At 41.9% G+C, this 15479-nt stretch overlaps 1 pseudogene; it reads right to left on the minus strand.

Moving 5' to 3' along the window:
* Positions 1-15479, minus strand: part of LOC133903112 (lysophospholipid acyltransferase LPEAT1-like) — a 66481-nt pseudogene that overhangs the window by 36144 nt on the left and 14858 nt on the right.

Below are 15479 nucleotides of genomic sequence, written 5' to 3' on the forward strand. Positions count from 1 at the left end.
ACACACACTCAAGCGTCTTACCACGCTCTTACAAATGTTCTTACCAACGCAGTAAGGAGGAACAACCGGTGACGAGTCTGGAAGCGTGGGATGATTGCAAGAGTGAACATGTTCGGATCAAAGGAGGTGGAGCTTGGAAGACACAATATGGTAGCAAGGATTAGCAATAACTGTAATCAAAAGAGCAAAGCTAAATAAGTGTCCAAAGTATGAATCACAGTTGCTGGTCTATCTCGTGTCCCTAGTCCTAGCACAACAGCTGAAACAAAGCTAAAAAGGATAATCAGAGAAAGATACAGCAAATAGCACAAAGATCTGGGTGTTCTCTATGTGCTCCTCTTTTTTTGTCTTTTAGCACTAGTAGGAATCACGAAATTTGTTTTTTTTTTGTATTTTTTTGATATTTTTTTTTCTGAACTAGGAGCACACAAGCAACAACCACAAAAATTTTCAGCTCAAATGGATGCAAGATGTGGCCTATAGAAAATCAAGCACGTTCTCTGAAAAGCGTGCGGAAACTTCGCGGCTTGAATACTCAATCTTCCGAGCCGAATTTGGGAAATTTTTTTTGGCAGAACCCGGCAAAGAGGGGGAGCAACGGATGTAACTTTTTCTGTAGATGTCCATGAAATTTTTTTTTGCCTGATTCCGAGTCCGTATGCGAAAGTTATGGCCGTTTTACTGAACCCCTGTCGAGTTAGGGTTTTTTTTCAATCCACCTCTTGCAGAAATTGACCTCTTTAAGGTATTGCAAGCAATAGGATCGCAAGATGAACAAGGAGGGCAGCGGTGGCAGGGCAATTGATACAAGGCGGCTTGCGACCTATCTAGGGTTGGCGTGGCAGAAAGTAACACAAGGCGGCTCGCGGTGGCAAATCGAGTAATGTGGTAGCTCGACTTGTTGGTGGGGATGGTGGCGATGGGATAGCGGCGTGATCAAAGCAGCACGGAGCGTTGACTAAAGACCAAGAACACGACTCTAAAACCAGCAACAAGACTCGACCATGGACACAAACTCAACAACGCGCAAGTGAAAACAAAAATTGCAAAGGCACAAAGGGTTCTAGGGCAGCGGAAATTGACGGAATTTTTTTGGCTTTTTCTGGACTCTAGGTAATGAAAAACAGACTAATCTAAAGGGGAAAACGAAATTACCTAACGGGTAACCTGAAAATCTGATACCAGTTGATGGGTAATGTTGGCCTGATCTTCCGATAGGTAGCGATAAGTCGGTGGGTGGCCTGGCCTGTGGCAACCGCCACAACAATGTCTCCCTTGCCGACTGGAATGTGTAGCATGCAAGGGGTCACCTCTATGTTATCATCCACAGGATATCCTAGGTAATTGACTTGAGTGGACCTGACGCTACTCTGAAACCTTGTGCTGGTTGGTTTCTATATCATCATTAATACCGCACTTTCCTTCTCTTTTTCATTTCACATTTTCATGAACTAGAATCTAACCTATTCTTGTACTTCTTCTGCTAGGGTCTTGTATGTATTACGGGCCTTGTACTAGCCCACAGCATCTGGGAACCCATGCTTTTAGCCCACTTCTAATCCAATGCTTCGAGTGTGACTCGAGTGTTTCTTATTTCCCAAGGCCTTGGTAAGCAGGTCTTTCTCCCTGTCGGGCACTAAAATCCTTCACTAGTGATCTCTTGCATGGTCTAGGTCACTTCCATGGTCTCGAGGCTTTCGAAGGCTAAGCCCTCATCCTCTGTTTGTTCTAATCGAGCATAGACTCAGTTCCTACTTCACTCATCACAATTTTCCAATGGGTTACATTTCGTAGCCTAGGTAGCCTCTTCTTCTTGCATACTCATCCATGCCCAGGTGATGGTGGTACTTTCCTGACATCGGCTCTCTCGCTCGCACAAAACAGGGCTCAGGTTGTGCCACGAGCGCTTTCTTTTCGCTGTTGTTGGAGGAGGACGATGGGTGCAGGCTTGGGCTCCTATCTGACCTCCTACTTGCATCCACCCTATCTTGTGCCAGGGTGCCCTCTAGTGTGAGTATCCTCTATGCTTGTGTTTTCTTAGGGGTACATGTTCTCTTCTTCCCTATGGTACTTAATCAACAACTAAATTATTGTTTGCCTAGAAAAAAAAGAGAATTTGTAATCATCATTGATCAATTCTATTTAGGATAATTAGATTTATGATTCATGTGAAAACTAATGCTGTTCTTTAATTGATGTTGTTGTAGGATACACTACTATAGAAACCCCTATCATTGCATGCTCGAAAACCCCCCTTCACTACCGGTTTTGGAGCCGGCAATGGGTAACAACAATGATAGTCCCCGACTATCACCATCGGCCCAGGGAACCAGCAGTGAAGGAGGTTATCACTACCGGCTAGTAGTTTCGACAGACAGTGATACCCGTGGAATCACTACCAGCTGAATTCATGAGCCGGTAGTGTTTTACCTCTCCTCTCTCTCCTACCTCTTTGCCCTCTCTCTGTCTCCCCTCTCTCCATCTCTTTCTCCCTCTCAATATATGCATACAATGAGACACATTTAATATAAATCAATAATAAAGACACCTTCATTAATATATAGTAATTAATGTCCTTCATTAGTATGGTATCATTTGGCGATATATATGCTGTCTAACCCCCTGGTAGACTTCTTCCTTCGCATACTTTGTACTAGAAGGTATGGTGTCAGCTAAAGGTCTCTCATGTGTCGATGACATATTCGGTTCATGAAACTCACTGTTTGGGTTGATAACATATTCAATGAGGAACCCAGCGATCTAATCTTGAATGGCATGTATTTTCGCAAGGAGTATCACACATGTGCGTTGTTTGAAGCACTATATTTGAAAAATCCAAAGAATTAGTCCTTGAACATGCATAGAAATTGAAAAGAAGGCATCGGTATGTAATTTCATACCTCAACATCATTAAACCTGATAGTGTCTTTGTCTCTGTTGAATATGTTCATGAAAGTAAGAACATAGAATACACAGAGATTGCTGGTGGTTGGCTACCTCATACACTTCAGGAGGAAATGATTCATCAGTTGAATGAATTTAACCTTTTTATTTTATAGGAAATGCAAGACATGAATATTCCTTGTGTACCAAAAAGTTGATTTTCACATCATATTGCTTTCTGTATGGAAAGTAGACAACACTCTTTTTGCAGTATCTTTGTGTATGCCTTGCACGTGTATATGAATACCAATTAAACTTATATGCAATCAACATGAAGATTAAATGATCAAGTTTACCTATTTAGCATGTCTATGCGGTCTTGGTAAGTTGTCTTATCTCTCTTTTGTGAGTCCAAGACAATAATCTTGCTCAACTTTTGGTGGATGACAAGGAGGATCCAATGAAAACTACAAAAATATGTCACACCATAGAAAATTAGTACTAGAATCGAGTTGCCCATAAAAGCATAATGCCTTAACATGTAAACACATACTCACATGTAGGTAAGAGTAAAAATTTCTTGTATTGGTGGTGAAGCAGACACTTCAATAAGTAGTCCTCGGTAAAGTCTGGATTCGTCTGTACAATTTTCTGGTTAACAAGCCCATGATTGATGAATCCTACTTTATTATCTAATCCTTGTCTATATGTGCGGATCTCCATTCTATGAAAGAGAGAAGTTAGCCAAGCAATTTCAAGGTACAAGTTCATATAACATTATATACATAAGTAACTTACATAGTACATGCTCTAACTATGGACATGTCGAGGGCATCATCCTGGTACAATTCATACAAGCACTTGAACTTCACCCAGAAGTAGTCATCCCACGTTGAGGAAATATTGGTCTCTGCATCTTACAGGGAATGCCTTTATACCTTGCTTGGACTATTCCAAGTACCACAGATGTAATCGACACATTTGAGTTGTAAGGTTATTTTATATCTACTTTGACCAAAGGTTTGCCCATTTCAAACTACCATCTAACATCTAACTTTGGAATTCCTTTCCCGCAACAAGCCATGCTAGTTCCTCTAATGTTAATCCAGAACTAGGTAGGAATCCCGCAATGCTTGGAGATTCCTAAATGATTGGACCTGATTTGCTCTTGACTTGCTTCTTGCTAATGCGTTCATAGTCAGTCAGTGGCTTCCTTGAAGTCGTCCTCGTAAATTTAACTTTGGCTATATTCATGAAAAATTTCAAGCTATCTTTAGGCACAACAGACTTCGATGGAGGTGCTGGAGGATGGAAATGAGCCGTTACACTGGAGTCCACAATCCTTTTGGTTTGCTTAGGATTAAGTGAATAGACATCTTTGGGTTCTAAAAACTTCATAGATATCACCGACTTCTTAGATGATGTTGTATTCTTAGATGTTCCGGAATTTGATCGTGTTTTTTGAAATGATGGCTAGATTTTTGATGGTGCTGGCTTCTTGGGTGGTAGACTTGTTTGAGACGATGGCTGAGGAGGTCGACTACTTCTCGGGAGCTGTCCCGGGTAGAAACACTATGTAGGCCTTCTCCCATGCGATGAATGTGTGCTCGTTCTCTCCTATAGTATTCACCCCCTCCTCTGCGAGGTAGTCAACCTAAACATGACGGTAATAGTTAACTGACTCGTCTACTTTGACCACGGCGTAGCCCTCCGGTATCAAACGTCCGTGCAAAAGTTCATGGGCGCCACGGGGATAAGCCATGCCGAAAGCCACCTTGATTGTAATGTTCTTAGCACCAATGTGTAGTTCACACAGTGTGATGAGCCTATGGCTCCTTCGGATACAATCAATACCACAAATAATCCTCAAATCATACAAGTTCCAATTACAAGAGCACATGCACGACAATTAGACCACCAGGTGAACGTGTTCCTTGCTGTTCATGTTTTCTTGGATGGATTACTATTAAATTCTTGTGTGTTTTATTGCATAGGAACATGGGAGAAGCACCACAACCTTACTCGAATATTACTCCTCAAAGGCCAAGTCTACTCAAACTCAAGGCTAAGCTCTAGCCATGGTCATGGTCGTGGTCAAAGTCGTGGTCATGGTCGAAGTCGAGTTCCAGGACAGCACATCAGTAAAACGGGCATAACTCTCTCATACGAAGTCCATTTTAGGCAATCTTGGACATTCTGGAAAGCTTACAACGAGACCTTTCCAATGGATATGAGTTAGACCAAATATTCCTTATAGTTAGTTACAGTCAAAGGAATAAGGTTCTATGTCACCATTTTGATCCCTACCTGGTTTTGTAATCGTGTCGGAGTCGGAGTTCAGGTTGTGCACATCTCTCTCCACGGTTGCACAACCCTAGGTCGATCTCCTCCCTCCTCCCTATTTATATACAGTAGCCATCATAGTTTATGCTTGGGTTTAGCTTAGATTATTCTGTTTAATATAGTTTCGCTATTTATTGGTTTGTTGAACCTCAAACTCGAGTGCTTCTTGGTAATTAGAAATATTCAGATTGCATCTACTAGTTCTTGCTTGTTTCTCAATTTGCTTGCAGAAAAATCCTTCTTGGTGAGGTCAACCATGTCTTGGAACGGTTGATAACTACAGAGTAGTGGTGTAGTGGTTGCGAGGGTTCTTGATCTGTTCTGATTGGAGCCTTTGGATAATCAATGTCAAAACTCCACTAATTGACTTATCATATTACCTTCGAAAGATTAGGAAAATGGGCATCACAGTGTCTACACTGTGATGTGGTCCACGAGATAAGTGATGGAGTCAGCTTCCAGAACTCCCATGGATGCACAGCTACTCTGACGATCAGTGGGGCTAGAGTGCACAACATTAGGAGACGTTGCAGTCTGTTCCTGTTCGCCCCCAATGGTGCCTTGTTCACGCCTGATAGCTTCCTGTACTGCTTGTCTTATTTTTACGTCTGTTTATTCCCTCTCACGTTGTAGCACAAGTTCAAACATGTTCATCATCATAGCTCGTTCTGCAGCTTACTCTGCTTAGGATCTCTTTCAACTCTAAGAGATGGCTTGGAGCCATGAGATCCGAGGTAGAATCCATGCACGATAATCAAGTGTGGAACTTGGTTGATCCACCTAATGGTGTCAAGGCAGTTGAGTGCAATCGGGTTTTTAAGATAAAGATAGACGTTGATGGAAATGTTCACATCTATAAGGCATGATTGGTGGTAAAAGGTTTCAAGCAGATTCAAGGTGTTGATTATGATGAAACATTTTTGCCCGTCGCAAGGCTAAAGTCTATTCGGATCATCGTAGCAATTGCCGCATATTTTGATTATGAGATATGGCAGATAGATGTCAAAACGGCTTTACTTAATGAAAACCTAAGTGAGGATGTGTACATGACATAGCCTGAAGGTTTTGTCGATCCGAAAAATGCTAGGAACATATGCAAGCTGCAAAAGTCCATCTATGGTCTGAAGCAAGCTTCTCGGAGTTAGAATCTTCATTTTGATGAGGTGGTCAAAGGGTTTGGTTTCATCAAGAATGAAGAAGAGCCTTGTGTTTATAAAAAGGCTAGTGGGAGCACACTTGTGTTTCTGGTCTTGTATGTAGATGACATATTATTGATCGGGAATGCTATTAAGATGCTTGATGCTTGATGCAAAAGAGTTTTCAATGAAAAATCTAGGAGAGGTAGCATACATATTAGGCATAAAGATCGATAGAGATAGGTCAAGAAGGCTGATTGGATTAAGCGAGAGTACATACACCTACAAGGTATTGAAAAGGTCCAATATGTAGGATTCCAAAACGGTTTCTTGCCGATGTCACATGGCATCATTCTCAGCAAGAGTCAGTGTCCATTGACCACTGATGAGCTTGAGAAATTGAGTGCAATCCCGTATGCTTCTGCTATCGGGTCCATCCTGTATGCCATGCTTTATACATACCCAGATGTCTCCTATGCTCTAAGTGTTATGAGTTGATACCAATCAAACCCGGGTGAAGGTCACTTGGTAACAGTAAAGAATATACTCAAGTACATGAAAAGAACTATGGGTATGTTCCTAGTCTATGGAGGTGAGCAGAAGCTCTTGTAAATGGTTACGCTGATGCTAGCTTCCAAACCGACAAGGATGATTCAAGATCACAATCTGGTTTTGTGTTTTGCCTCAATGGAGGAGTAGTGAGTTGGAAGAATTTTAGGGAAGAAATGGTGGCCAATTCCACGATGGAGACTGAGTATATCGCAGCTTCTAAAGCTGCAAAGGAGGTTGTTTGGATCATATAGTTTGTTTCTGAGTTAGGTGTGGTGCCTAGTGCTTCTAGTCCAATGGATCTCTACTATGATAATAGTGGAGCCATTGCGCTAGGCAAATAACCTAGGTTGCATCAGAAGTCCAAGCACATACTGCGGTGCTATCACCTTATTCGAGAGATTTTAGATCGGGTGTCGTGAAGATATGCAAGGTGCGCGCAGATTTGAATATTTCTGGTCCGTTGACAAAGCCACTCTCACGGACAAAGCTTGAGGTGCACATGAGAGCTATGCGTATTAGATACTTACATGATTGACTCTAGTGTAAGTGGGAGATTGAAGGTGATAAGCCCCAGAGGCAATCATATAGATGTTTATATAACACGTCTATGTTAATAAACTTTTGAATAATATGTTATTCCAAGAATGACAAACTTTTACATTGATTGGCAAGTATGTGACTTGTTCATGAAACTCTTTGTTTATATCATGATATTATTCTTAGTCGATCCCTGGTCGCATATCATTGTGATGGTACATATTATTCACGTTTCATATCATTGTGATGATATTATTCCAAGTATGTCTAACATGTATTGATCGATGATCATGTTTCATAGATCATAGGTATAGAGATACCAAGTCAATAATGTGGGCATTTATGTTAGAGAATATGATGTTGGATAGACCCACCTTGAGATACTGCTGAGATTGTTATTTATGATGTGCCACCAGTTGTTATCTCAAATGGTGTACCTGCAGGATCTTTAGACCTAAGATCATCATTGATCCCCAGAATGTGTAGTGGCATACTTTGAGGCTGCTAAATGCTATTCTGTAACTGGGTAGTCATAAAGGTAGCTTTTGGGCGATCAAGATGAAATTTGCCCCACCTTGATAACAAGAGAGATATATGTGGGCCCCTCGAGGTAGTTGGATCGAGAAAGTGCATGGCCATACCAATATGATTAAAGAGTTAGTCATGATGAATCCACTACTTGATCAAGTGAATGGTCGAGCTTCCACAAGGGTGGCACGTATCTCACCTTGAGATTGACTGGTATCGTGAGGCAATGGGATTGGTGCATGTGTATATCAAGGTTCAGCCAATATGATCTTTTGTGTATACTCGGGAGTAAACATATCCTTCTAGGGACCGCTATTGATTTTGGTTTGGAAAGGGTTTTTGAGTTGTAGCCATTTGTATGTGAACCTAACGAATCACACACTTAATGGGTTCGAACAAAACATGTGAATTGGATTTGTATATGAGTTTTGATTCGATTGTGATCCATGAGAAGTTAGAGTCCTAAAGGGCTTCCAACGTGGGAGCCCATTGGCAAGCTATATAAGGAGAGGCATGGGTAGGGCGTGAGAAGGTTGAGCCACTCCGAAACCATAGACGCAACCTTCTACACGATCTCCCAAAACCCTAGCTGCGCGTGCGGTGCTAGCACATCAGTGCTCAACATTTCTGCCCAGTACATGTGGATACCGTAGAGGCACTACTGCTATTGCTACACTGATCTTCTCGGCGAGTTGATCACAATGTGTTCGGGATTGGTCGTCGATCGTGATGAACTGGTCGACGTACCTGCTCGTCTGATTGCGGAGCACACGCGACCACTTGTATCTTGTCGGACAGCATGACACAACCACTCAAAACTGGTTGAGGATGCGATAGACCTGATCGGGAGCTGGTCGAGGAACTGGTCGAGAAGCATGACTACGTGCTCAGAGTTAGTCGGGGAGCGTGACCACCTGAGCGGGGCTAGTCACAGATCTAATCGAGAAGCTGCTCGAGGAGTTTGACGCGCACGACGTTGGATTGGTCTACTCCAACACTTCTTTCGCTGCACTACGTGTCGAGCTGTAACAATCTATGATCTCCTACTAGCATGGTTTTCTGGGTGAATGCGGTAGAAATTTTTTGTTTTAGGCTACCATAGCCTGCTTGTTACCCAACAGTCAGTCGGCAGTGCAACCCCACTCCCCCGCACAGTGAAGCCAAAAAAAAAATTTGTGCTAAGCACAAGCATCGAACCCACAACTTGTGGCCCAAAGTCCGAATGAACTAACCACTGCGCTACTCAAGTATATTCGCATGAGTTTGTACTATCTATATTTATTAACATGTTGTTGACTTCCAATCCTAATACATATTTATTTTATTTTAACTTGCTATATACCAAAATTAAGTTTTGTATATACCTAAATTTCATGGTTAAAATTTCTAATTCAATAAAAATTTCAAATAAATATGTTCATATCTAAATTTCTATATTGGGGCGTGCTAATTAATTAAAAATATAATTGGAGCTTGCTATATATATTAATTTCAAAGATAAATATTTTAAATCATTAAAAATTAAAAATAAATATGTTCATACATATAGCTAATGTAAATCAATAGTAAAGACACTTTCATTAATAAATAGTAATTCATGTCCTTTATTAATACATAATAATACATAGTAATAGTGCTTGTGCTATTGCTAATTCATTAAATATAAAAAATCAATATGCTCAACAATAAAGACATCTTCCACCATAAACTACAAATTGAAGCTTCCATAGCATAAATGAGGTATAATTGCATCTAAAACAAATTCATACACAATAATTCATGTCCTTCATTAATATGCCAATAAAAGCTATTTAATCTGGCTTAACGATTCGCCCTTCATTATGATCACGATGTACATAGGGAGGTTTGTCGGTGTCTTTCAAGAGACCTAGGTCGACGTCCTCTCCGAAAGGAGATAGCACGTCGAATTGATTGTAGTCTTCCTCGTCGACGACATTCTCCACTCCAAGAATCCTTCTTTTTCCTTGACGAATCATATGGCGCTCCTCCTTATTACCCGGGTCTGGGTCCTTTACATAGAAGACTTGCATAACATCTTTCACAAGTACAAATGGTTCTTCTCTGTATCCGATAAGTTTTTGGTCCACTGTAGTCATACTGTACTTGTTGATCTTCATACCCCCTGGGAGTCGGATCCATTAGCACTGGAAAAGAGAAACATTTAACACTCCATTGTGAAGCTCCAAATTCTTCTCTATGAATCCAAAGTAGGTCTCCCTATTATTATTGCAGTAGTAGCCATCTTTACGGACACCGCTATTTTGGTTGGCACTCTTATTATCTTCTGCTCTTGTATAAAATGTATAGCCATTTATGTCATATCCTTCGAATATCAGGATTGTAGTTGACGGTCCATGAGCCAGCACATTCAACTGAGCACACTATATCTGCTTATCCATCACCTGTCTACATAACCATGTACCAAAATGATCTCGGTGCTCTTGTGCGATCTAAACATCAGACTTCCTCGGGTTTTTGGTGTGTAGCATCATCTGGTGTTCTTTGATATATGAGTCCACTACAATTGATTGTTGCTAACTATGAAATATACTTGCATAAATGAAACGGGGTCATTAGTGCGGAATAAGTTTGCACCTATCATCCCTTCCCTTGTAGCCTCCCCTCATGGCGAGATACATCCACAACAATCAATTTGAGATACATGTAGGTGATGCATGAATCAATGACCTCCTCAGTTCCCTAGCCCTCGACCATGCAGTCATTTGGTCGATTTTGGTTACGACATGACCATATTTCTTCAGAATTCCCATGAACCTCTGGAAAAGGTACATCTAATGAAAAAACATGGGGCTAAGAATCCGTATCTCTTTCGCAATGTGAACAATGAGATGCATCGTGATATAAAAAAGCAATGGAGGGAAACACGCCTCAAGCTGGGATAGAGTCTCAACCATGTCTTCCTACAGCTTATCTAGCTTGGTCAAATCGATGGTCTTCTGTGATATTGCATTGAAGAATGAATACAACTTTATGATTGGATTTCAGACCTTCGGTGGTAGAATAATTCTAATTGCAATTGGAAGCATCTGTGTCATCATCACATGACAATCATGAGACTTCATGCTAGTTAATTTCAAATATTTCATGGTTACTAGTCTCTTTATGTTGGTGGAGTAACCAGTTGGAACTTTGAATCCATGCAAGCACTTGCACATTGCAATTTTCTGCCACCTTTCTTAGACTATAGCTGGCGGGACCAAGATTTTTATCACCTTCTTCCATATCTTTAGAATGTAGATCCTATCTGAGTTTCAAACGTTTTAGGTCCTTTCGTGCTTGGAGTGTATTCTTTGTTTTGCTAGGTATGTCTACTAACATACCAATCAAGCTATCACACACATTCTTCTCAATGTGCATGACATCGATTGTGTATCAAACCACCAAATCCGGCCAATAAGCTAAGTCATAAAAAATAGATTTCTGTTTAAAAATAGGAGTCCTAACATTATATTTCAAAACTAGTGTACTCCCGTGTCCCTTTCCAAGGATAATCCTAAGTCCCTTTATCATCTCATATACCTATCTCCCAGTGCGATGCTTAGGAGGTGATCTCCTATTGCTACAATATGGGTGATCCTTGCAAAAAAATTTACGATGACCTAGGTATACCATTTTTTAGCTGTTCTTCAGCCACAAGCTCTCTATTTTATCCAAGCAATGCAAGCATACAAAGTTGTCTTTGATAGTCTGGACTGATAGTTTACCAAGGGCTAGCCAATCTTGGATTGTTATAAATAGTATTGCTCATAGGGTGAAGTTCTCTCATTTGTATTCATCCTATACCCACACACCATAGTTCCACAGTGTTACAAGATCTTCCATTAATGGTTTCAAGTAGAAATTGATATCTTTGCTAGGTTGCCTCGGCCTTTGTATCAGTACTGACATCATAATGTACTTTCGCTTCGTACACAACCATAGAGGAAGGTTGGGTCATAGCCCAAGCACTATGACTACTGCTCATGTTGCCGAATAGATTCATCCCATCCGTATTCAACCCAAATCTTATATTCCTCTCATCTTCTGCAAAGGGCTTCTAAGAAACCAAGTTGAAATGTGCCTTGGTTTATATGTGATGAGTGATTGACAAGGTTGTGGATTTGGTTTGATGATTGTTGGATTGCATGAGCATGTATATATACTGCAATTATGATTATGACTAACCAAAGTTGTAGAGGAAATAGAGTTGGCATGTTTTTCTCTGGGTCCAGGAAAATTGTATATGTCGAATGGTCCGGCGCTTGGGATTTTGAACTCACTGGATGGTCTGGCGTTCAGATGGTGTACATGTCAGAGCATTTTAACTCAGAAGAAAAGGTTGAAGTACACATTAGATAGTCTGGCGATGGGCACTGTGAATGCCAGAACATTTCTTACAGAGAGGTTGCAAGTCAGATCTGGTAGACTTACATGCACAGGATGATCCAACGATGGGCATATGTATACGCCGGAGTATTTCATCCCAGAGGAAAAGATTGATGTATACACTGGATGGTCAGGTGATGGAGTGAAGTGAACGCTGGATCTTTTCTTGCAGAGTGGTTGCAAACTAGCTCTGGTGTACTTGTACTCGCCGGATGGTGCAGCGTTCAATGGGATGAAATGAAGAGTACGTCGGAGTATTTCTTACAGCGAGGATTGCAAGATGGCTGGACTGATGAATTGCACATGCTGGATGGTCCGACGCTCAAGAGGAGTGTACGCCAAAACATCTAGCATCCATGATTTGTTTGAGATGTGCTTTAACTGAGGATTTTGATTTGCAACCGACCGGTAGACACGCGCCTAGAACGTCACAACCTCATGTTGATAGTCTTCAATATCTTCACTCACTGAGCAGCAGTATACATGTCGTATGGTATAGAGAAAATAGCAAGTGTGAGCACATAGAGTACTTAGCAAGTGGGGGAAAGTAATGATATGCAGGCTTATACCAAGAATAGGCTAACAAATGGTATTTTTGCGTAAATGCGAGTAATGAAAACATATTTGGACTCAAAAGCATTAAGCAATTATTAAATGAATGTAACCCAAACAGTCTAACACCCAGTATACAAGGCTCCCCACCTTGCATACCATAACCTTCTAGTACTCCCTGTACTATAACCAAAACCATCTAGTACTCCCTGTACCAGAACCATAACCACAACCATCTAGTACTCCCTGTACCATAACCACAACCATCTAGTACTCCCTGTACCAGAACCATAACCACAACGTACTAATCATGTGAGGATCCAAGTCTCTCATATCCGTGAGCACGGCTGTTATAACAGTTTTACACTCTACAGAGGTTGTCCAGCTTTCCCCACGAGTCAGTGAATTCCATGTTGCTGTGTTCGCAAAACACTTAACACACGCCAGTGGTGTGCCACCAAGAATCACTGTATGACACTTTCCACTAACCAGAGACTAATCCAGTATGTGTCTGCCCACTAGGTTTCACCGCCAGGCTTTACGCAAGCAAAGCTCCTACCCAGAAGCCTCCTTTTGTGCTGACCCAATACACACTGGACAGACTCTAATCAGTATATCACACCTTACACATATCAGCCTCGTGGTTGGTACGTTACTTCTTGGGTTGTCGCTCCACGAACCGGTCCTTACTTAGGTTACTTGAGCAAACACTAAACCTACATCATAACCACTTTACTCAAGGCCTAAGGTTCCATGTTTCTACACCATAAACCAGTTAACCACTATTGTTGCATGTGTTCATTAGTCAAGTATATGACACTTCCCTGTATCCCAAAAGCATGGCTAAGCAATCTACCCATAAGAGACACCTAACCATAAACCATCTATGTTCCAAGGAATGATAAGGGAAAATCTAGGGAAAACCCTAACATAGGTGATTACCCATCATATTGACACTGCATGCAATTTTGTAAAACAAAACATTTAAAAACATAGGTTCAATATGATCAAGGACACTTGCCTTATTCCCAATGCTGCTCAGTGTTGTCGAAATCTTGGTCTTGAAGTCCCTCGAACTGCTCCGGAACGTTATCGACTAATCGCGAGAACTACCGACAAACAACACAAAGGAAAACACTAAGAACAACATACCAAATATCATCAAAACACTTTAAAAACACTATGGTTGGATAGGGATGATTTTAGAAACATTTAGACGCAAGAATCACCTAAATATGAGTTAAGATGAAAAGAGAACGGGCTTTCGGAAGATGGATTAGACTGAAAAGGAAAAACTAGTTTACTGGAGTTATCTTCCTATGGGAAAAGAGTTTATTGCACAATCACTGTGTCAGGCTTGACAACATTATTACGTAAGATTCAAGAACTGTAGGGCAGACTAGACTTCGCTAACTAGACTAAGGAGAATGATGTAGCGCTGACTTAGCATACTATGCAAGTACCATCTTGGATTAAAGAATGGATACGCGGAGATCTAGTATCGGCCACCTATGATGGATCAAAAAGGCCAAAGGTTGCACTTCTAGGTTAAGGATACTACTAGTCACTCTATGTAGTGGTGGTGGTTCGGGTTTCGTCGAAGATGGCGATCGGGCACGTGGCCACAAACAACGATGTCGGCTTCAGTGGTGTTTCAGTGAAACGAGGGAAGCATGGCGTAGAATGCGGAAAGACTAACTCAACGGTATGGTTGGTTTTGGAAGGGGTCATCTGAGATAGCGGCAAAATAGCGATGACTGCTTCTAGGTTTGGTGGTGACCGCGAACAAATGCAGGAACGAAGACGCTCGTGTTCCCAGATAATGGCTATGAATTTTGAGGAACCGTTTGAACAAGGATGTTCATATAACCCGGGAACACAATGCTATGGCATGGGTTTTGGTAGATCATCCACTGAGAGGAAGAACGATTAGCATAGATGAAACGGGTGATGGCTGCGACGTGCTGTGGTTGGCATTGGCGTCCTGGTCGTGTTGCTGCACAAACATGGATGGGCTCCTAGGGTCACGTAGAACACTCCATGGGACACACCGTCACGTGGTTGGTGCATCCATACGGCTTTTGGATTGACGGGGAACACGAATGCAAAATCCGGTGCGCGCACAGAATGCGTGCAGAAACCGGACAACGGGTATGTCGACCTTGATTGCGGTGGTTTGGCTAATCTACTGGCCGACCTGGTTGGTGAGGACGTGGGGAACATCATGGGACATGCACCGGTGAAAGGGCTTAGTGATTTGATCTCTGGTCGGTCAGGAACATCGATGTCAATCAGCTACAGCGCGGCTGTCTCGCGGCTGTCCGCGACGGCGACGACCATGGAGGCGTAGATCGGGCTTTGGCCGGGGCTAGGGCTTAGCTAGGGACTTAATATGATGCTAAAACAGTAGTAAAGGAAGAGAAGAAGGGGTCCTCACCTTGCTTTGATGGTGGAAGAAGGAGGATTCACAGAGTAGACGACGTAGCGCATCACGGGCGGCTGCGGCGGCGGCTCCTGCGAACGGCGGCGCTCCGGCGACGC

The sequence above is a fragment of the Phragmites australis genome, chromosome 2 (genome assembly GCF_958298935.1).
Source record: "Phragmites australis chromosome 2, lpPhrAust1.1, whole genome shotgun sequence".
In the NCBI taxonomy this organism is placed as follows: Eukaryota; Viridiplantae; Streptophyta; class Magnoliopsida; order Poales; family Poaceae; genus Phragmites; species Phragmites australis.